Source organism: Tachypleus tridentatus, unplaced genomic scaffold (genome assembly GCF_004210375.1).
Source record: "Tachypleus tridentatus isolate NWPU-2018 unplaced genomic scaffold, ASM421037v1 Hic_cluster_2, whole genome shotgun sequence".
In the NCBI taxonomy this organism is placed as follows: Eukaryota; Metazoa; Arthropoda; class Merostomata; order Xiphosura; family Limulidae; genus Tachypleus; species Tachypleus tridentatus.
This window is the reverse complement of record NW_027467782.1, coordinates 19,572,260-19,595,823: the sequence shown is the minus strand read 5'-3', so window position 1 is coordinate 19,595,823 and position 23,564 is coordinate 19,572,260. Positions and strand designations below refer to the sequence as shown.

General features: G+C 32.1%; 1 long non-coding RNA gene across 5 annotated transcripts; it reads left to right on the top strand.

Moving 5' to 3' along the window:
* The first annotated feature begins 8,687 nt into the window (after positions 1-8,687).
* On the top strand, positions 8,688-19,851 carry LOC143242547 (uncharacterized). 5 transcript variants are annotated; one of them, XR_013022905.1, is made up of 3 exons: positions 8,688-8,752; positions 15,144-15,590; positions 16,876-19,851. It is a non-coding gene; the product is annotated as an uncharacterized LOC143242547 (long non-coding RNA). The 5 variants fall into 5 exon arrangements; XR_013022903.1 differs by having other exon boundaries at positions 8,731-8,978; XR_013022904.1 differs by having other exon boundaries at positions 8,737-8,978; positions 17,407-19,851.
* Positions 19,852-23,564: the final 3,713 nt, after the last annotated feature.

The following is a 23,564-nucleotide window of genomic DNA, read 5'->3' as shown; positions in this document are numbered from 1 at the left end:
GTTCAGTCAGTTGTTTTTCCAGCTTTTCAGAACATACTGATTTGAATCTACTGTCGCAAAATAGTTGAATAGTGTGATACTCTTATTTTTCTGTAGATGTGACTAAATAAAGCAGTAAATGATGAAACAAAACAGTTCCACCACCTATAAGTTCTTATAAATAGTTATAGCAGAAAGAATGTCAGTTATCATAACATACAATCATCTTTTACTTGAAGTTTTATCAAGATTATGTGCTGCTCTTTACAGTAATATTTTGAAAACCAATGACGACTTGCTTCAGATACATAGTTGAGTAGTTTCTCGAAACTTTATTTACTCACCGAGCAAAAAAAAATGTGTTCTTAACAATGCAGAGTAAAGTCGAACATGGCATATCAGGACAATTACAAAAAAATTGACTAAAGTTGAGTGTGGCAGTGAAAGAGTTAAGGGCATTGTAGCTGGGGGAAAAACTTTGTGGTGTCCTCTTCCCTTGGTGCGCTAAACATGTGCTTATTTTGCTTGATGGTTAATTCAGGGTTGAGGTCAAAAAGCTTTTCATTTGGTTTGAGAACAATTCTTTTGGAGGCACAGAGAGATCTGTCTGCACTCTCACTGTAGTAGTGGAACGAAGTGCAGCAGCATACGTCCAGGATGAAGTAATGGACAGCAACTTTTGAGCCTAAAGTTAATTAATGTATTGAATTGTCTTCAAATGCTGCCCTACTTTTCTCCCAATACTTTAGGGCAAGAATAGAAGTAGAATGGGTGAGAGCCATTTCAACTGACGCAATGAGGGTCCATTTTACACTCATAGACCTCATGGTCCTTGCCACCACAATGAGCACACATCAAGGAACCACAACATGATGTCTTCGAGTGACCAAACTTTTGACACTGAAAAAATTTGAGAGGTTTTGGAATGTATGGTCGTGCCTTGCAATTAAGATAACCTGCCTTGATGGTGGCAGGTGCAAATAATGATGTAAATGTTAAAGTGAGAACATTGGTCAGCATCATAATTCCACCTCTGCAAATTGAGATATGCCTCACTGCAGAAACTCCTTAGGATCTATGACCTGGGGATGCTCATCAAATCCTCAACAATAACTCCTCATGATTAATTCAAAATAGGATGAGGTATAACCTCAATAGGTATATCCCCAATCGCCTTTGAGTGTAAGGAGTTCACTGCATTTAGATGTGGATGTTTCCACCAATATGTCACCAGAGCGAAGCTTTTTGACTTACTTTTGAGAGCCAGCAAATCCTTCTATTTCCTTCTGAATGAAAAAGAAAGACATTTGCAAGAAAATGAGGTACAGGTGTTACAAATGTTGAAGATTGCTGCCCAAAATCTTCAAGACGTGGGCTGTTCTTTACTATTTTATTTAAGTTTTTATTTGGATGGTCCATAATAAGAAAGAATATTTTGGTGCTCACTGACCCCACCCGCCATGGAGTTCTACGACGGGATGGACAACAATGCCAAACAAGAACACTGCAGCAACACCAGGATTTCGTGAGCACTATACCCAAAGACCAGTATCAGATAACATGTCCACAACACCTGTTGAGAACATCCAACACTAGTACTTGGTTGACCCTAGCCCAAGTGGATTAGCCAATTGACCTTAAGGGGCTATTCCAAGGTCCCCCATCTACAGGAATTCAAGGCCAAAATAGTGTGTTAGGCATTGTTTCACTACATGTATATATGTGCGTGTATAAATAGCTTGCATACTATAGATTGCACTTATTGTTAATAGGCGATTAAATGAGCAACATAAAAAAATAATGAATTAAATATTTCATTACGATTATTTGTCCAGGTTTTCAAATTGTTGTCATAATTGATAATACCACCCGAATGTACTTGGTATATTCCATCATTCAGAAATAATCCAAAAATCATTGCCAATTTAGTCAAACATCATGGAAAACCGTGAACAAAAATTAAAGTAAGTAATGGTACAGAGCTGAGTTTACACCAACAACGATTCAACTTCTACTGCCTTTCACTCTCTAAACGCCTCCCGCTAGTACAGCGGTATGTCTCCGGATTTACAACGATAAAATCAGGGGTTCGATTCCCTTCGGTGGGCTGAGCGGATATCTTTTTGTGGCTTTTATTATTGTTATTGTATTATTAACAATGTTTTTATTATTCGCTCTGCTCCCCAATGGTACAGAGGCGAGCCTACATATTTACAACGCTAAAATCACAGGTTTGATTCCATTTGGTGGACAGTGAAGATAGCCTGATGCGGCTTTGCTATAAGAAAATACATTACAATTCACTTACAAAATATTTCTCAACTGTATAGATACCTTTTCTCCAGAGTTACACTATTCACTTCCAATATTCACAAATCTTATTGAAACAATAAATTTCTTAATTCTACAAAATTTCGTTAAAAGAATAGATAAGCAAACAACTAACTGTAAGCATAAAAAGTGTTTTATTCATGGTGGAACATATTACATGTTTCAAGAATACATTGGTTTGTTTTCTTAAGACACAGAAGGCATATTTTCACTATTTTTTACCATCAGTAAAACACTTCTTTATGTTTATAAATCACTCTGTTTGCATACTGTTATAATTACACGATGTTCTTCACAATTAATGTATTTAGTTAAAATGTTATTGATCAACTTAAGATATTATTCAATATTTCCTACCAGTAGTCATATCCAGTTACAGTTTTAACGTCTTTACTTAAACCTAGTTTTTATTAAGTTCTTGTTCCACATTTTCAAGTATTTATCTTCATCAATCACAGTTGTTGTACATTTAACTTTTCAAACAACACTCGAACTACAAGTGTAAAAGTCTTATCTCTTTTCCCTTTCCTTAAGTTTCTGATAAAACATGTAAATAAGTTAAAAAGGTATTGTATCGCAATAAAAATAAATACATTAATAAAGCTATCAGTCACCATCGTCTTACTGACAAATGAATGTACATGATTTATAATATTGTCTTTTACAAAATATCCTTTTCTAAGTTCTTGGTTAATTTAAAGATAATTCAAACAGTTTTCTCATGATAATATCTAAATTATGTTTTCCTTATTTGTAGATATTATTGGGAGATCAACTTCACATTAAACTTGTCCTTCTGTATTTCTTAGACTTATTCTTATTCTACACAAAAATTAACCAAGGGTATTTAAGTTAAGAGTGTTTTGGTCTTTGGATCAAGGCATCCCACTGTACTTACACGCAACAATCCTTCACAGATTCAAAATTATCTTAATTAAAGCATAATATATACAGAGCTATTCAATGTTTAATTCTGCACGCGTGTGAATAACTTATTTAGAAAATAAAATTACTTTGATTCTCTACGTTCTCAGATTCTAAATATACTGCGGTATACAGTATGTGAGAAGAAGATGAGGTATGACAGACATCAGAATTTTTAACGTTTCATCTAAAGTTGTCATGGCAACTGTGTAACACAAAACAAACCAAATCTACATCTGTTTCTCGCGATATCGATTGTAGAAAAATGAAAATAATCCACTTAACAAAGAAAACACACAGTAATAACTACATCGTTAAAAAACCATAGCTAGGCAAAATCGAAAGTCACCACAACCTGAACGGATAAAATTCCACACAAACAAAGCTCAGCCTTACTATGTAACTACTGGCATGTGCCTTCGTTGAAACAGTTAAAATATGAAAAACAAAATGTGCAGATAAAAAATATAGTTGCCTTTTATGCAAAATTTCGAATAAAACTATATACTACGTTATTCCTCCCATCAGCAGTACTGATACTGAATGGTATTCTCGAAACGGTAACTTTTAAAATGTGAACTTCAGATCGTATTGAATCAGAATGTGTTTCCCATACAGTTGCAACAGTCTGCAGTAATATGCAAATAAGTTGAACTTAATTCAAACTCGTAATATAACTTATGATATGTATAAAATTAATACATTTAATCTCACTTCCCATAGTTTGTTTAGAACATTCGAGCAAAGCTATAAAGCACTATTTTTGCTAGCCGATCCTAATTTTTAACACATACAAATTCTTAAAAACATTACAGAACTGGTTTGTTCGATCACGTTTTCGTTTTCTCAATTCGAAATTCCCACCTGTGAAATCTTTAGGTTCTCCACGACTCAACCACAATCGGAAACTTGATTTTATTTGAAGTATGCTATTTCCCCGAAAAGAAACCGAAGGTAACCTGGAGGACTCTTGTATTTTAATTACTCGCACCACAGTACAGTGGAATTGTCCGGCAGGTAATCATCAGACACTAAAATGACGTCACATAAGAGAAGTTTTCACGTTGCAATTTGTACTGTCGTGACGTCATTAAAACGTACGAGAAGTACTATACACTCTCTACACTTCAACCCAGAGTGACATATGAATTTCAAAAAATAAAGATATTTCACACCCTTAATTTGGGTTAAATTTACTTATGAAGAACACTTTCGGGGACCTTACAGAAGTACTTCTAGTAATTTTGAATATTATTTTAATTACGGAAAGCAAAATATTCTTCTTTTAAGGTCTTCATAGTCCTTTGGATCCTTATCACCATCTTCTGCTTAAATTAGATTTTTCATAAAAACATAGACTGAAATGTAGCAGTTAATTAACACATCACGGAATATCCCCGAGAAGTTTCATAAAAAACCCGCTGTTTGGAAAAGATAAGTTTATTATAAAGTTTTGTCATTTCCTAGTAAAGTCGTCGGAAAAAATTCACTGTCTTGAGACATTCACAATAATTTAATAAATCTTATATAAAACAAATTAACTTGTCTGTGTGTTGTTAATAATGTGTACAGTAAGATATGCGACACTATTAACGGTCTTGAGAAATAACTACACTTGATTTTGAAAATAATTGTAATTTAAATTATAATTACTTTTACCATCAGAAACATAAGACGGATGAGAAGTAAGAAACAGTAAACTAATCAATAATGAAGTGAGTATATCCAATATTTTAACCTTTATTACAGACAAAACATGTACTTTGATAAACTGTACAGATGTTAGTATTTGTTAGTGAAAGGATAAAAGTGCATTCGAGTCCTTGTCAGTGAGATGATAGAGACAAAATTCTAATGTACACTACAGCAAGAAGAGATACAATTATAGAAACTTATACTTTGGTGATTAAAATTATAAAAATAAAGAGTACAGGTCAATTAAAGTTAGTAAAGATAAAACTGATTTAAATTTAATTAGAGGATATGTAAGAGAAAACTTAATCACATTTTTAAAGAAAATGAAAGAAAACCCTGTTAAACGCTGAAAACACAAAGGAACATGAAAGTTTCATGATATTTTTAAAGTAGTTATTCGTTTTCAATAGAAAAGGTCCGGCATGGCCAGGTGGGTTAAGGCGTTCGACTCGTAATCTAAGGTTCGAATTCCGGCCACACCAAACATGCTCAACCTGTCAGCCGTGGGAGCATTACAATGTGATGGTCAATCTCACTATTCGTTGGTAAAAAAGTAACCCAAAAGTTGGCGGAGAGCGGTGATGACTAGCTGACTTCCTTCTAGTCTTACACTGCTAAATTAGGGACGTTTAGCGCAGATAGCAATCGAGTAGTTTGAGCGAAATTAAAAAACAAATCGAATAGAAAACAAAGTGCATTACAAAACCCAAGCCACTGTTTTCTTCCAAAAATCTCTAGGTGTCTGCCAGATCGTATCTGTTTTAAAAAGATGTATAAATACTTTATCTGTGGATATAAAGTTTACTACAAATATATACATGAGTCGAGCATACAAATCTGAACACCTCAGGAAATAGTAATATTATTTGAGATACCCACAGGTCTTACATCTCTTGCTGCACAGAGCTTTGTAGAATATAAGCTCTTTCGAAATTACTAAAGGTAAATCCATAAGATGCCAATGGATATCTGTCCAGTTCAGCTGTGTGAATGTGTTATATTGCAAACAAACACTATCAATGTGAACTCTTTGACAAAATTGTCCATTTTATTAGTCCATTACTTTGTATTTTACCTCCCAGGTGACTTAGGTTACCGTGGTTATAACGAGGCAGGAAAACAGTTTTTTTCTATAAAGATGGATACAACTTTTTTTAGTGTGGAAGATCTAAAATATTTGTTGCTTACAGGTGTTTGTAAACTCGTAAATGTTGTTAATTTTAGAGGTCACACAACTATCTAGAGGTGGAGTTAAAAGAATTGACAAGAAAAAAGTCGGTTCTACTGTAGAAGAACAGGATCTGGAACCTTTACCAACTGTATAATCTTAACGTTGTATTTACTCAAAAGTTGACGAATGAATTTTCTCATTAATATTAGTTTTAAGTAAACTTTTAGCTTAATTATTTTCACTTACGTAAAATAAGATATTTGAACATGCTTTCTTGGAATGGCTATAATGATTCTCTATAAGTGTGTTTACTAAACGTTTATTTCTAAACATTTATTCAAACGAATCTTTACTTCTAGAGCCTGAAACTCACACCAAAAACACCTTAATTAGTCTAATGGTGGTTGTAATGTTGGTTCTGCTAAATAAATATAATTATAGAGCAACTAGCGTGTGAACAATGAAATATAATAAGGGTAACTTATTTTACATAAAATATTTTCGTTGCACTAACACAAGGATAAAATAAGAAAATCGATATTCTGATCAAAGTAGAAGAATGAGTACCTTTATGTGACTACAAAACTGATATAACTCTTGGGGAATTAAAGAAACTGTTTTATATTCTCCCTTCACATTCAGCGATCATTGTGATTATGTGTATTTTTATAGGAATTAGAGAACATTGTATAATGAAATATTATGCTATAATTATATGTGTAGCAAAAACAACAACTATTTAATGATTTATGATTTTAGTATAAAATATTTTCTCACATTATTTTAAAATTTAAGCGGATGCATAACTTCTCATCCCCCTACTTTACAAGACCCTGTCAAGATACTGTTTGTTAAAGTAATGAATAACACGTATATTAACGGCAATGTTGAAATATAAACCCACATGATATAGGGGTTAGGGGAAGCTGGATTTACCAAAAATTCACAAACAATTAAACAGTAAGTAGTAAATCTTAAAAGGAAATTAATAAAAATATATCACATTTTCTTGGACGTTTTTGTGACACCACATGACAATGAGATTTGTAATGATTTATTTTTAAATCTTTCTTTTCATTGAAACTATACCATATGTTTCCAATAAAAAGAAAACAATATCATCTTGACCTCTTCAAAATTACTACTGCGTACGCGAATGACGGTAATATTGGTTGTACGATATCAGAATTCATCAGGTCGTAATGGAAATACATTCGATAAAATAGTGTGGGAACAGTAAAAAACATTTGTGACAAGATAAACGTTCTTTGTAATACGTAATGACAAGCCAATACAATAAATTCCACCTCACCAGCATCTAACATTATTTACTATCATAGATAATAGCCTGTATAGCGTTACTATCTGACACCACTTGTGTCATATTTACTCCCCTGTCTTTTGTCTATGTAAAACTTAAATTATATCAAACAGCTAACTTATTTCTCATAATATGTCTATAGTGGATTAGAAGTAGAACATCTCTCACATTTTTATTTGATTTTTTTTTTGCTTTGATGCATGTGGAAATGTGAACATTCAATATGATTTTTTTCAACGTGTTTGTAAACGTATCGTGGGTTCTTGGATAGTTTCCCTTCATCTTCTCTCTTCATTTCACTGAATTTACACTCTCAAGCGGCCCGGCATGGCCTAGCGCGTAAGGCGTGCGACTCGTAATCCGAGGGTCGCGAGTTCGCGCCCGCGTCGCGCTAAACATGCTCGCCCTCCCAGCCGTGGGGGCATTATAATGTGACGGTCAATCCCACTATTCGTTGGTAAAAGAGTAGCCCAAGAGTTGGCGGTGGGTGGTGATGACTAGCTGCCTTCCCTCTAGTCTTACACTGCTAAATTAGGGACGGCTAGCACAGATAGCCCTCGAGTAGCTTTGTGCGAAATTCCAAAAAACAAACAAACACTCTCAAGCACTATTGCACGGGTTGCACCCCTTTATATCCGGTACTGTCTGTGATGTAGTTTGTACAGTATTCAAGCTGAGAGGTGACTTAGAGTGTTGTATGAGTTACCATGACTCATTTGTTCGAGTTTTTCATTCTTCTTCGTGTTTTAACTATCCTTGCAAAACGTCCCGACTGGTACGGCGGACTAACTGCTTGAAACCGGATTTTGATATCCGAGGTGTGCGGAACACAGATAGCCCATTGTGTAGCTTTGTGCTTAATTCCAATTAATCATTCAATCAATCAGTGTTTGCAAAATTTATCCTAAGTCTACTATATATTAAGGATCCTTAAACTTTAACCTGCAGAGCATAAATTTCCTTTATATGTGACTTACATGTAATACTGTGTCATTAATTAATATTTTAATTTAATACTGTTTGTTATTAATTAATATCTTAATTTAATAATTTATGTTATTAATTAATATTTTGATTTAAAACTTATGCTACTAATTAATGTTTCATTTGATACCGTTTTTTATTAATTAATATTTTGATTTAATTACTGTTTATTATTAATTTATGATTGAATTTAATATTGTTTGTTATTAATTATTATATTGATTTAATACTGTATGTCATTAATTAATATTTTAATTTTAGTTGATAAAATAATATATGTATATATATACACACACACATATATAAGTGTGTATGCTTGCATTTTAGAAATGATTTAGCCATGAAAGGTAATGTTTATAAGGGATGTTACTGTGTCTGAAATATTAAGATAACAGAAATATTAATTATTTTAGCCATAATGGAGGATACATTTTAAGTAGATTAAACATTAATGAGAGAGTCTTCGAAAGGAGTTATTGTATTTGTGACTGTATACGTTAATTGTTTAGTCATCGGCTGTACATCTCTAGGAAGCATAGAGTGTTTGATGGTATCTTTCTTGGTACTCTACGAGTAAGTGTATGAACTGTGTAGATCTAATATTATAAAGATGTTATACATCCATTGTTGGTTGCTTAAATGTCAGAAAGCTCTCCAGGATGGTAAGAAAAACAAGTGCACGTTAACATTTTCATAACTTGTTGCTGGTAGAGATCTGTAATAATTACTTCTCAATTCCGTACACAACTTTGCAGTATACGTTGACTTCTGATAGTGTTAATTTCTGTAGAAGCATTTTCTTATAAATGTTTATGTCCATTTATGTTACTTTTTAGCTGTTTTTTTTTAGTTTCTTTCACATTTCAAATTACTCATTCTAATTTTCATTGTTAGGTAAGCTTCATGAAATGAGCCCTTACATGTGTGTCGTTTTTATTAACATTACAAAATTAAAAGTAATTAATTACATTATGTAACAATAACAGTATTTTAAAACCAGTATTGAAACACCCAAACAAATCCATATTGTAGTTGGATATGTGGGGTTGTCAGATTATATCTTTTATTACACAGTATTTGCAGTAGGTATTTATACTTACTACTAATTGTGATGTGATATGAATAATCAGTAAAATCTGAGAACAAGACTCAGAACCAGAGTCAGTTTACCATTTTAAGTTTAACTAACACTCACTGTGAGAACTGTAATTAGGTGTTTTCAGTTACTCTGAGTAGGTTTTATTTCATTATTACAGTTTAATATGCCTGTTACCAGAAGGTTAATCTATAATAAACTGACTACATGATAAAAAGATATCATAAAATAGCTTTACTAAATTCATTCAGCAATACATGTTAGATTTGTTAATTTAACACACTAACTACTTATTGTCAGCTAATACTGATAGTGTAGTTTTATATACAGGAAAAGTTAAAAAATAGATAGTGTAGGTATTTACAGTGAAACTAAGATAATAGTCATAAATCACTGTAACTGTTCTGTGTTTTAAGAAAAGTAAGTGAAATTTAAAGATTTATTTGTAAATAGTAATAATATATATATACACACACACACACACACGTGGAATGTATTAGAACTAAATGTGATTGTATTATACAAATTACTGGTCCTCTAAAACAAAGGAAAAAGTTGTACTTAATAAAAGTCAGTTTTATACTATTTTATATCAGCTGTAGTTACATATATACTTAATACACTAGATGTTGTTGCTAGTATGTACAACAGAAGGGTTGGAAGAGTCAAGTGATGTTAGTATATACAACAGTAAGGTTTGGAAGAGCCTAGTGATGCTGTTGTTAGTATACACAACAGGGAGCAGTGGTAAGAAACAGTAAGGGTTAAATGCAAAGCCACATTATGGGCTATTTTTGCTGTGCCCACCACAGGTGTCAAAATCCAACATTTAATATCATAAGTATTTTTGTCTGTTTTTTATGTATCTTATGAGAATAATCGTTTGGTTGAATGTTATCTATTAAGGATATGAGGTATGACTATTAATCGATTAGCAAATTCCAGCCCAATTAGTTTTTGAAATAAAGAACTCTCAGTCCACAACCTTTACAATAAAATCTTTAAAAAATAAGACTTGATAGATTAATAAGGATAGATTTACATTCAATGAATCTTCTTTGATTTTCTTCATGAAAGCATGTTTCACTAGAGCAAGAAAGTTATTTGAATTTGATAATTAATTAATCATTGGGCTCATTAATTTATTTTACTAAACTCTTGAGCTGTTCTCTCATGGTACTTGAATTGACATAAAAATAAAATAATGAGAAATACTACACTTTTGATCAGTTGATTCTTTTCACATGTCATAATACTAATTAGTTCAGCTGAGCAACCTTGAATTTAACTCACAATGGTAATACTAAATTATGATAATATTTTGATTATTTGGATAACACTATGCAACACAAATTTTGTTCCTGGATAGCATATGGTATTTCTTAATTACTTATGTTGTAAAAGTAAAGAAAATGGCCATTATTCCCTTCAAACTTTGCTTTTGTGATCAGGATAATGAATTTAGAAACTAACCTATTTTCTATGTAAAAACAGGCAAATTTGCACATTTTCATTTACATAAGGTCTGAATAAAGCAACATATGTATGAAGATTCACATGTATCTACAGTAAAGTTATACACAAATGTTAAGAAGTGAGTAGTTTTCTTTTAGATTTGTGACTGTAATATAAATCACTTTCAAGTATTAGCCCCCAAATACAGTCTTCCATTATGTTTTGGTTATACACTCCCAGGTCACAAAAGCAGTTTGAAGAGAAAAATAGGTCATTTCCATTTACTTTAGGCATGAGCCATTGGGAAATAACATTTTCTGCCCAGGAAGAAGAAAAATTTGGTTAATAGTGTAGTAAAAATTTGGTTACATAGTGTAGTTGAAAAGAGGGAAATTCTAATGTTTTTAACTGATTTCACAGGCTTATGAATTTGAACTTCATAAAAGTTTTGGTTTTATTTATAGATTTGCCATAATTCATATATGCAAATTTCAAAAATAATATATATATATATATATTTTCTATCACATAAGGATGTCTTACAAATCGTGGAGTAGAAAAAACTAACTCAGATGAAATTACTATTTCATTTACTAAAGTGAACATTTATGTGTTTTATTGTGTGTTTCTTGTGGGTTCTAGATAGATTGATAAGACTACTTGGTCAATATTAGTTGTCATTATTTTAATAAATCACTTGTGTTGAAGTATATATGACATGTGGAAAATCTATATGTGATGGTGATAAATGGATATCATATTTGGATTCAATGTACAGGAATTAGTGTAGAACATGTACACATTTCAAGACAGTAAAACCATTGATTATTTATAAATAAGCCTTTCTTATTTATGCTACACTAACCAAATCTCCAAGATAACCTAGATATGTTGTATTTCATTAGAATTTTTGCCAAGTTTATTTCATTAGATGTGTTTAGAATTCTTCACATACTAATGTAACAAATATTAACTGGTCTGCAATTTCTAGAGTAACTATTTTATTCCCTTTAAAAATAGAAGTAACATCATTGATAAGTCACCTGGCAATTTTCTGTTCACATGTGTCTGATCTTTGACTCTTAAAAACACAGATAAATATTGTTTGGCTCTGGTGCTTCAACTAGTATTAATTATTCAGTCTTGTTATTTTTACCACCAAATTATTAATTTGTACATTCTGTTACAGTGTATGGTATAAAGTGTAGTCTGAAAATAGCTTATGTTACTGAACATACTTTCAGCTGTGTGGTGAATCTTATACCTGATATTTGGTTACAAGTAGCATATTATTAAGTGATTCTGGTGTTGACTAGTTTTCTTCCACTTGGTTAGCAGTTCTGAATTTGTTATGGCCATGCCTAAACATTATAGGACTCCAGCCTAGGTGTTTGCTATAAATGTTGCAGAAAATACCTTTCTTTCTTTCTTTGTATTCAGAACTGTACCATAAATGACAGGTTTTTCACAAATTTGTGTGTAGTGTTTTATAAGTTCAAAAAAGACAATTTGAATGAGTAAACAGTAAATGGTATCAAGATTTAGATATATGTTTTTTAGTATTGAGAAAATAAAGGATATATTTGGATTATCAGTACTGTCCTATCTTTGTTATTGCTGTTTCATTTCGAAGTAGGTAAAGAGAGTTTGTGAATGTTTAATAGCTGTGTAGAGTATTTATTTTGAAAAGTATCTCTGAAAGTACTTGGTTACGTTTTTCTATATTATTATTATTACTGAAGGATGAACAGACTGTTTTTAGTGTATTTAATTTTGGAAATTGTTCTGAAATAGTGACTCAAGGAAGTTGGATGTGTTGTTGATTGGGCTTCTGTTAAAACTGTGATGACTTCATAAAACATTATATACCACTGGTGCTTTTAGTTTTGTATGAGAAATACCTGTTTTTCAGTACACTGGAGACAACATAGACTTGTTTCAGTCGAATGTTTAGATAATTTATCAGATGTAACTTATGCATCTGTATTGAATATGAGTTAGTAATGTGAGAAAGTTGCAGGTGTAAGTTGATAACAAATGGAAAACAAGCAGATATCATCCTGTGAAATGTGAGTGGTTTTCATGAGATCACAGGAAGCTTCGTACATATATGTTGATTATACACTTTAGGTATTGTTTCTCATGCACATATTCAGAAAAAGTATATGTGAAACCAAAAGTTTGTCTGTTATTCAAATATAAATGTATGAATTGTATAGAACAGTCATATCTTTAAACATTTAAGCTGTCTGCTTGATATTTGTTGTGATTTGCTTCAGATTGCAAATTCTGTTGATTGACGTAATTGACTTTGTCTATTGATTGATATTTTTGTTAATGAGTATAACTCACGTGCATGTTACAGTTTATCACAAACAAGTACACATGTGGTCATAGATGAAATAAATCATATACAAGTCTACATATATATAAAAGTTTATTATATGATCTTTTGAAATGCTAAAAAGAAGTTGTATATTATAGTTTCAGAGGTGATCTGATAACATATACATGTAATTGGTGATAAAGCAATGTTATGCCATTTTATAAGCATTTTGTTCTGAAAGTAATTACAACTTAATGATCCATCCTACCCTAGACCTAATTAACTTGCATTCTCTTAGGTACTGCCAAGAAATGTTTTGTGTTTAGCTGTACATTATTAGTCTATGGAGACAGACAAAAATGTTTTTTTTATTTAATGTAAAATAAAATAGAATTTTAAATGTACATTCAACATATATTACCTCCAACTGATAAGTTTTGATATTGAAAAATTCCTCATTGTTACTGATGTGTAGCAGACAGAAAATATATTTAGCATGCTATTTTTTTATATATTGTGTGTTTGAAATCCATAAAGAACTAGTTTATGAAAATATGTACATGCCTTAGTTTATGGCTAAAGTAATCGTTATTCTTTTTTTTTTTTATGCTCATAATCTGAACTAGTTTTGGGTCGGCTAGCATATTTGCAAGCCATTTGGCAGCTGTGTAGGTCAAACATGTTCATTTATGGGAAGTTGAACTTTCAACTCTCAGATTGTAAGTTAGGAAGTTAGGTACCCTAACTACCAGGTCTAACTAAAATAGGAGTTGTTAGAGTCTTTTATTTATTACCCTGTTATTTAACTCTTAAGTTTGTACTTCAGACTGTATTTCACTCCTTAAATATGCTCCAATGTGTGGTTGATCTAATCAGGACTTTAGCAGGTTCTTAATGTTTGATGAAAGAGTGCACATACAGCATACCTTTTTCAGAATTTCTACAGATAAATTTGAGAAGTCTGTTTACTTACTAATCACATCTAATTTATTTTATTTCTATACAATGCCTTTATGTTCTTCTCACCCAAAATACAAGTTCTTTCCAGAGTTTCACACCCAACTTTATAATACTCAAGTTATTATCCACTCACTAAGATTGTCCATGTTCTTATAAGTTTGAAAACAAAATCTCAACAATTCCTACATTTTAGTATCACCATCAGACATGGAAAGTTACTACAGTGCACAGTTACTGTAAATATACCCATTAAAAAGGTTTCAAAACAGGCTTTTAAAAGATCCCAACTATTGTAAACTTTTATCAGTACCTTCTGCTTTGCAAACTTACTGTAAAATTAATTTTTTTTTACCTCCTGTTATAATTATACCTAACTGTTGAATCTTTCTAAACATTGTTTCATGCTTTTTTATCAGTTTGTGTTTGAAATATACAAAGATTTACTTTTCACCATAATTTTGTTGATGAAAGGTGCAGTATATTCTTTAGCTTGAATATAATTAGTAATTTATTATTTACATTATTTTTATTTACTGAGTTTTGGTTCTAAAAATAAACAAAAAAGTCTTAAAATTGATTTGTTTTCTTAATATGTTTATGTTATAAAGTGTAACAGGATACACAGTGCATATTCAATGCTTGATGCAGTTTGGTAGAGTGCAGTCCAATTAACCATTCGCTGAATAATAATTTGATTTATAGATCATCTTTTACTTTAATACTGTTGAAGTGTTTTTGTTATGTTTATCTTACAATATAGTCAGTCTGAGATGTCCATTTCATTCATTGTTATGTTATTTGTGTATTTTGTTTTTAAAAAAAGTGATGTTAGAGGAAGTTCTGAAATAGCTGTTCTTTTGTAAAGAACATGACTTGAGTGTGCATATGCTTTTTTCTTCAGGTATTCATCCTGTTGGAAACATTGGACAAGAACAAGGCTCCTTCTGGTGGCCATTGTTAGGTGCCTACTTGACATACCCATTATACTTTTGGGACCTAAACTCTGTCTTCTCAGTGTTTTTTTAACTGGTATTCTAAGAAATGGCAAAGAAAACCCCTTCCTAGGCGTTCCATCTCGAAACGACTCTTGGTCCTTTCTTTTTGTAGAGCATTGTACATCTCTCTCTGGACTTCATGGCTATATTTCAACTGCACTGTGACAGATCAGAACGGAAATGAAATGAAGTGTTGAGATGCAGCTAATAATTTTTTTTGACAAGTCATGTGTGGCAAGAAGTTAAATCTGTCATGAAAGATATTTGTCTTTGCTCAGTATAATGGTCGGAAAGAAATATGGCACCAATTAATTCAAGTATTTGATCTGCAAGTAGAGAGAAATGCTTTAAAGGTAATAGATCCAAATAAATTGAATTTTCACATTTTAATATTTTATTCATGTTGTTTTATTTATGTGATAAATTAATATATTATGTAGATAGGTTTTGTTGTTATATTTACTTTTGACTAGAAATAACTGAAGAAATGTATAAACAATGTAAAAAATATGTTTAGTATAATAGCTTATTTATTTCACTTTTGTAAGACAAACTTTGATATCTGTTTTTAGTGCTCATATTAAGGCTAGTAAAATGAACAATGCTTATCTGCTTTTTTCTCTACCTCTTCTCATACATAAAGTGATAAAATGAATCTAAACCAATTTTTATAGACATCCAACATTTAAATTTATGTAATTGGTACTGTTTTATGAATGTGTTAAAAACACATTTAGAACATCACATGCATTTGTATCTTTATAAATAAACATTTGGTTGCTAAAGTTATTCCTGTATGATTTATGTTATAACCAGTTCTTGGTTGTGACACAAGTCATGATACTAGAAAGAGAAAACAAATAGATATTAATAAGGTGGAAGCTAAAGCAACAACCTATTGTGTTGGTGGAACTTATCATAACTAACATTTGTGGTAATGTAATGAACCATAAAGGAAAATTTGCAAGCCAGTGTGATTCAGCATGTCACATGTTGCATTGGTTGTATACTCTTGTTATAGTAAATGGGAAACGCACAGAACACCTGATCAAAGGTCAATGGTGACATCCTCCATAACTGCTTCCAGTTGTGTCTTGGAAGCTTGATTTCTACTGGTAGAAAAGGCCAGATTTTGGTTCTGCATATTATCATAGTCTCCTTATACATCTCAGATCACATTATAAAAACAGATTTGTTTCTTGTAAATCATACAGATGTCTGTTAGTGCTCTGTGAGACATATAAATCCAGTTCTCTCCAAACTAAATCCAAAAAGTTCACTTTGTTAGTCAAGCTGGTAATTAGTGCCCCTTCAAGTTTGTGTCCTGGACAAACTTACTTCTTGTATCTCAGAATGGCTGGTATGGGTATTAGCACTTTTACTAATAACGTGGAGAACAACATTTTGACCTTCTTAAGTCATCTTCAGGTTAACCCAAGAAGATCGAAACATTGTTCTCTGCTTTATTAATAAAAGAGTTAATATCTATACCATCCATTCTGAGATACATTTTTACTTACCTCTTGCACTACCTATGGTACAGAGCTGCATGGTAAGATATTATTTCAAATGCTCAAACTATAGCAAAATGAACTTGCATTGAAAGTCATAAAAGTAATATTTTCCTCTCATTTTTAGGTTTCAAATCTGTAGTCCAGTGCTATACAGGAAGAGATCACTGTTCATTACCGGATACTCTCCATACAGTGACATCCTGATGAGCATAAATATCCTGGGGAGAAGGAGGTAGTACAACAGGGGGGTCTTCCCCCCACAGCAAAATCTCTGGCATCGGACCTGTAGATCCCAGCCTTATTCTGAAAAGGGCCGTTTACCCAGTCACAGGGTATCTAATCAATCACAGTACATTTCAAAATCAATTCGCCAGCTGCCAGTGTACTCCGTCCTCGAGCCAAGGATTGGCTCACTTCACTTTCGCTGCTTTCGTCCAGTTCTCCCGTCCTTCCTCTCACTCACAAATACACCACTCCATTTTTTGAAATGTTAAAAATAAAGTAAAAACCCCACGGATATTTTAAAACATTTCTCATGTAAGGGGACGAAGAGGAACTACAAAGTTCCTGAACACCCCAGTTGGAGAGAGAACTCTTCTGATTTCTCTCTCTCTAAACTAAACCCCTGTCACGATAGTTTTGTTTTTTTGTTTAGGTAGCACAAGAGAAATTCATTGAGATATGAAGTGCTGTCTCAGATCAAGTCCAAGAGGCTGACTCATAACAAAAAGTAACAAGATAATCCTAGGGCAATGCAAAACTAAGTAGGAATTTATAATGGAGCAATTAAAATACATATCTGTTTCAGTATGACCACATCATACAAAGAATCTACTGATAAACTGGTCTAAATATCTGATATCTACAAAACATTTCAGTCATTCTTTTGTTTATATAATGTTTACAGTTAGTTAGATTTCTTCAGTATATGTGGTCTGAGGATTATTATTATTCTGTCTATTTTGTATAAGAATGGAAATTTCCAGTATTGTTGGAAGAAAAGAACTTATGAATATGTTCAGTGAATCCGTCAAAGTACAGCTTTTAATAGTCAAAATACAATACTGTGAAAAGTATTTGGTTAACTAAATGTATTCTCCTTTAATAAAAAGGACTAAATCTGTACTTCTATTGGGTAGTTTTATGTGTAACTGATAATGGTTTATTTGTAAAAAAAAATGTAGACTTGAATTCAAAGTTTGTGTTTTATGATGGTTCATTGCTTTTGGAAACTTTCTTTTGAAAAAATTCTCCTTCTGAATTAATTCCTTAAACCTGAGTGGATGCTGCCAGTATTCAGCCAAAAATCCTGATTTTATCCACCGAACAGTGACAGCATCTGACAATGTGTACGTCTCTTTTATGAAAACTAACCCGAATCATGTTATTGTCTGTAAAATTAAGAAAATTGAAATTTCATAAAGTATGGTGACAGTTTTAAGGGAATCATTAAAATAATTCCAGCAAAATGTGCAACAAATTACAGCTTTAAAGAATTGAAGCACAACAAGTAATCACTTTTGGGGAGGATCCGATTTCTCAGTGTGTTTGTTTCTGAAGTTTCCTTCATGCACCATTGAAACTTAATTTCCAAGAAAAAGAAACAAAACAATTTGATACCAGTTTAAGTGATTGGTAGTAATAAGTAGAAGGAAAAATATAATGGAATATTTAAGTTTAGAACTACCTGGATGATAGTTGTTGAAACACAAGTAGAAAGACAAGTGTACAAAGTTAAGTATTATTTTTTGGACAAGTATTCAAAATCTCTTAGAAAAACTTCTATTTTATTTATATATCGTAGTTTAAAATAGTTTTTTTCTAGGCAAGACAGTAAGTTAACCAAACTCAATACAGAATAATAACAATTATTTATATGAGGAAAATTTTGTAATTCATCATATCTATTATTTCCTTGGATCTGAGGTACTACTATTGAATTATGAGGTCCATATTTTCCTTAGCTGTAGAGCATACTTTGATAGCAGGTTTGAAGATTTTTCATGTTATGGATTACTTACAGATGTTTTTCTTTTCGTTTACTTGTTTTTAGAACTATATAAAATATCTTACCAAAACACAGTAACATATGTTACTCAGACTGTTTATTTAACAAATGAAGGTTTCCATTAATGCTACACCAGCCAAGTTAAAATTATGTCCCTTGTGGCTTTTTCTTTTCTGTTGTTGTCAAGATGTTTTTTTTACTGTGATGTTGAATTAAGAATAATTTTTGGTATTTCAAAGTTATTACAGTGTATAGTATTTTTTTCTTTAAATATAAGTATCTGAATATTTCAATTGTTGCACTAATCCAAACTCTCTACTGTTGTATTTGCTACATCTTCTCTTGGAAATATTAATTTTTACAAGTCAGAGCTGAAATATGCACTGTTCATTTAGTGCAGAAACAATCAAATATGAACATGTTGTCAGGTATAAACTAAAATGTATAATATTCTGTGTGCCACATTTGTCATTTTACGAATATGAATTCAGAGCTTTGGAAGAAAGTAAATTTGCAGTTGTGAAACTACTGTAGTTGGTTTTACTGTCATCACTTTGGTTCATGCTTATTAAGGATGTTACATTTGTCTGACATTGAGTCTTGTTAAAACTGTTGAAGTTATCACTTCTAATCTTTATAATTGTTCAAAATTAATTGATGGTGGTGATGTGTAGGTTTAAATTAGAATGTAACAAGCAAAATTACCCATTTATAGTGATGGTTGCTGTTTAAGTAATCTAGCAAAAGTACACGTACCCAGTGACAGTTACTGTTTACGTTTGTCTTGCAAAAATTCTTGTCCCAAGTGACAGTTGCTGTTAAAATTAATTTTTCAATGTAAATTATTTCATAAACGTTTAAAAGGTTAACTTTTTTGCAATCTTGGTTTCACTTAGAGCCAAAGCTCTGAGCTTTTTATACTTCACACCATAAAACAATTAATCACTTCAGTCATGCTAAGAGCCTCTCGACAATAACATATTGTAAATGTACATTTGTATTTTTTATAGTATGTCATATTTTGAAATGTTAATGATAGTCTGATAAATATAGAATATCCTACTTGTGAAATAAAGTTTGGTATTAACATTATTCATACTTGTTCTACTGCCATTTCAAAAGTGAATGTTAAGCTGTGCCTGCATGAACAGATCTTCAAATGCAACATGTTTCCAATATATAAGAATTCAGAAGTTATTAACAGTTGCCAGTTTTAAACATAATGATAAAATAATGAGTATAAATGAATCTGTTGACAGTAACTGTTGTCAGTAACTGTTGACAGTAACTGTTGGAATAATAGTTGTACAAACAGAAACAGGTGTAGCACAAAGATGAACTCAATTTTACTTTTCTGGTATCTACGTGTAAACAGAAGGTTAACAATTGCTTTGTTCAGTGAACCAACGGTAATAACTTTGTATTAATTGTTAGTAATGTGTGTCCATTGCCTGTATATTTCACAAAGTATTCAACAATTCCAAACATTTGCAGTGTTTGATTTTATCCTTTTATGGCAGATAGAAACAAAACAAAGTATACTTTGTACATACTGGTTGACAAGTAATCTTAAAGTAATAAAAAATAGTGTCTTATTTAAAACAAAGTACTCTAATAGATTAATAAATCTTCATTGCCACTTATTACATCAAACTAAAAAGGTCATACTGTATCACTAGGTGTAAATGGAAAGGTTTATAAGTTATTTTTAATTGAGAAAAAACTATAAAATGTGACCAGAGAAAGGTTGTTTGTTATATAACAGTTTTCATATGTATTCATCTTGAGCATTGTTTGTCGTGTATGAATATTTATGTCTAATATTTTTTGCACATCTGTTTATAAGTAGCAGTTGAAGCCTATTTAATATCATTCTAAAATCTTAAAATGGAAATATATAAAGGCAATTTAAGATGCGAGTACAAATTTATATGAAATTGAAATATTTTTAATAAGATGTTAAGGTTTAGTTATTCATTGGGTCCTAGAAAATGTAAGAAATGTTTGGTAATGAGGAAATGTATTTTTCTTAAAATTTATATTTGAAGATTTAGTCAAATAAGTTATAATCATTCATATATTTTTCAAGCCATTACTTATGGGGTAGGTGAAAATGATTGATACTTAAAAGATGCTTCTTTTTTAATTTTGCACAAAGCTACTCGAGGGATATCTGCACTAGCTAGCTGTCCCTAAATTAGCAGTGTAAAAGAAGAGGGAAGCTAGCTTGTCATCACCACTCACAGCAAACTTTTGGGCTACTCTTTTATCAACGAATAGTGGGATTGATCGTAACATTATAATGCCCCCACGGCTGAAAGGGCGAGCATTTTGGCGCGACGGGGATGCAAACCCACGATTTTCAGATTACAAGTCTCACGTCTTAACCCACCTGGCCATGCAGGGCCTAGTCAAGAGAAACGTGAACCTCACAAAGATAATAGTTGAACAGTTTTGAACAGCTTATTTTATTAAGTAGTTAATATCTATTACTGAGTATATCTTTCACTTTGTGCCTAGCATGGCTAAGTGGGTTATGGAGTTCGACTCGTAATCTGATGATCGCAGGTTCGAACCCAGTCGCACCAAACATGCTCGCCCTTTCAACCGTGGGGGCGTTATAACGTGACGGTAAATCCCACTATTCGTTGGTAAAACAGTAGCCCAAAAGTTGACAGTTGGTGGCAATGACTAATTGCCTTCCCTCTAGTCTTACACTGCTAAATTAGGGACAGCTGGCGAAGATAGCCCTCGTGTAGCTTTGTGCGAAATTCAAATAAATATTTAATTTTGATCTTGGAAGATATCTTCATCTGTCGGAAGTTAATGTTAAACGTCAATGAAAAAGGTAAAATTCGACAATAAATAGAGCACTGTATTTTGTTTTTTCTCTCTTTGGTTTTGGGTATCATATGTACTCTGGAGTGTCAGGTGCTCTCTGACTTCTTCTGCCTTTCTTTACTTATATGATCATGCAGTGTTGGTTGGTGTTAGTCACTGCTTTAGGTTCAGAGTGGGCTGAATTTACTCCGACCCTTTTAAGATCAATGTAATTTTGGCCGAAAAGCTTGATGTTAGTTTCGTCTGACCAAAGAATACTCTTCCAATAGGTGAAGGGTTTATCTACATGCTTTCTTGCATACCTCAATCAGTTTAATTCACAAAATAATTTATGTAGATGTGTATTGGTATAATATTTGTAATATATTATATTTCTATAAGTCTTATCGTGATACTTTTTAAGTTATGAGCAAAAAACTACTCGGGACGCAAGGGATACAAACACTTTCTGTCGTAACTGGAGTTATGTTGAAAGAGAATAAAATTCATATAATACGTTCAAAAATCTTTACAGTAAAGGTAATCAGTTTCTAAATGCAGGTAACTTTACACGTGGTTTGGGGTTCACCACGTTAATATTTGGTAACACAGACATGCCAGTGAGACGGCATTACGAGAAGTTATTGAAAATCTTTCCCACCACTGAGAGTCTATTTTAACACCGTCTTCACTATATGGGAGGACAGTTGTATATTATCTTGTTGGAAATTGTATAGTGCCCCCATCCCCCTGGAATAACAGTAGTTATAATCCTTGTCTTCTTAAATTAGATCACGTTGTTCAACAAGATATAAAGCTCTTACGGAAAATGGAAAGCCAACTTCAAAGAAAATTTTAAATTTTAGCCTCGCCATAATGGCTCATAAAATGTCTTTAAGTTGGTTGTTGTTGTTTTGGAACAGCTCTTTTTTTCTTTCTTATTTTTGTCTTTATTTCTAGGATTATTTCATAAAATATTTCAAATGATTTACTTAAGGTTATCAGGATCTCAATAGCAATATTCTGCAAAGACAAAAATTTATATAATACTTTTATTTCTCAGTGTAAAAAATTTGAAGCTCTTACTTATTTCACCAACCAGTTAAACATGCAAATCTCTTGTGCTGAGATACAAACGTTAACACTTTTACACTTAAAATGTATTTTTGATAGGTATCTATCTTCTATCACACAAACTATCTCAATTACTCTTTGCACTCTAAGCTTTGCTGAAAAATATTTTTGTAATTAGTCCATCAGTCTTTATACCCTATCAACTTTATGCTTTTTCTAAACATGTGCATATCATGTGACTGTTCTCCACCAGTAGTGGCACATCTGTCTCCCTCTACTATTCCTTCTTACTCCTCACTTTCAAGAATTGACCTGTTCTAAGTGAAGAACACCAGTCATGAGGAAGGCGGGTGTGAATTACCAATGGGAAATTATATTTTGATGTCAAAAAATAACTTCTGATGTGGTATTATCTCCACTCTATAAAGGTAAAAGGGTCAGTTAAGAAGCACAGCAGAATAACTAACTATCCAGAATGAACAGAAGTACTCTGAGATGAATAAAGTACATAAATGTGGTACTTCTGGAACAGGTATGCTCTTTGCACTGGAAGTTGGGAATTAAAGTAGAATGTGTGAAAAATGGAACAATAGGTTCAATCATTAGTCATGTATAAATAAATGTAAGAACATTGAACTATATACTTTCTCACCCTCAACAGGACAGATTCTATAACTCATTTGTAACCACAAGATTGTGGATAAGGCATGTAGACCAATACACACACACACACACACACACACACACACCAACAATCAACTATAAGTAGAATACCATCATTGTTTGTTCTCTTGTCTTCCTGAGATACAATCAGTCACACTTTTTCATTTCGAGATCTACATTTGCTGCTAACGTACATTACAAATACACTGAGAGCTCTTTCTATTTACATTTTAATTCTTAAAAAACTG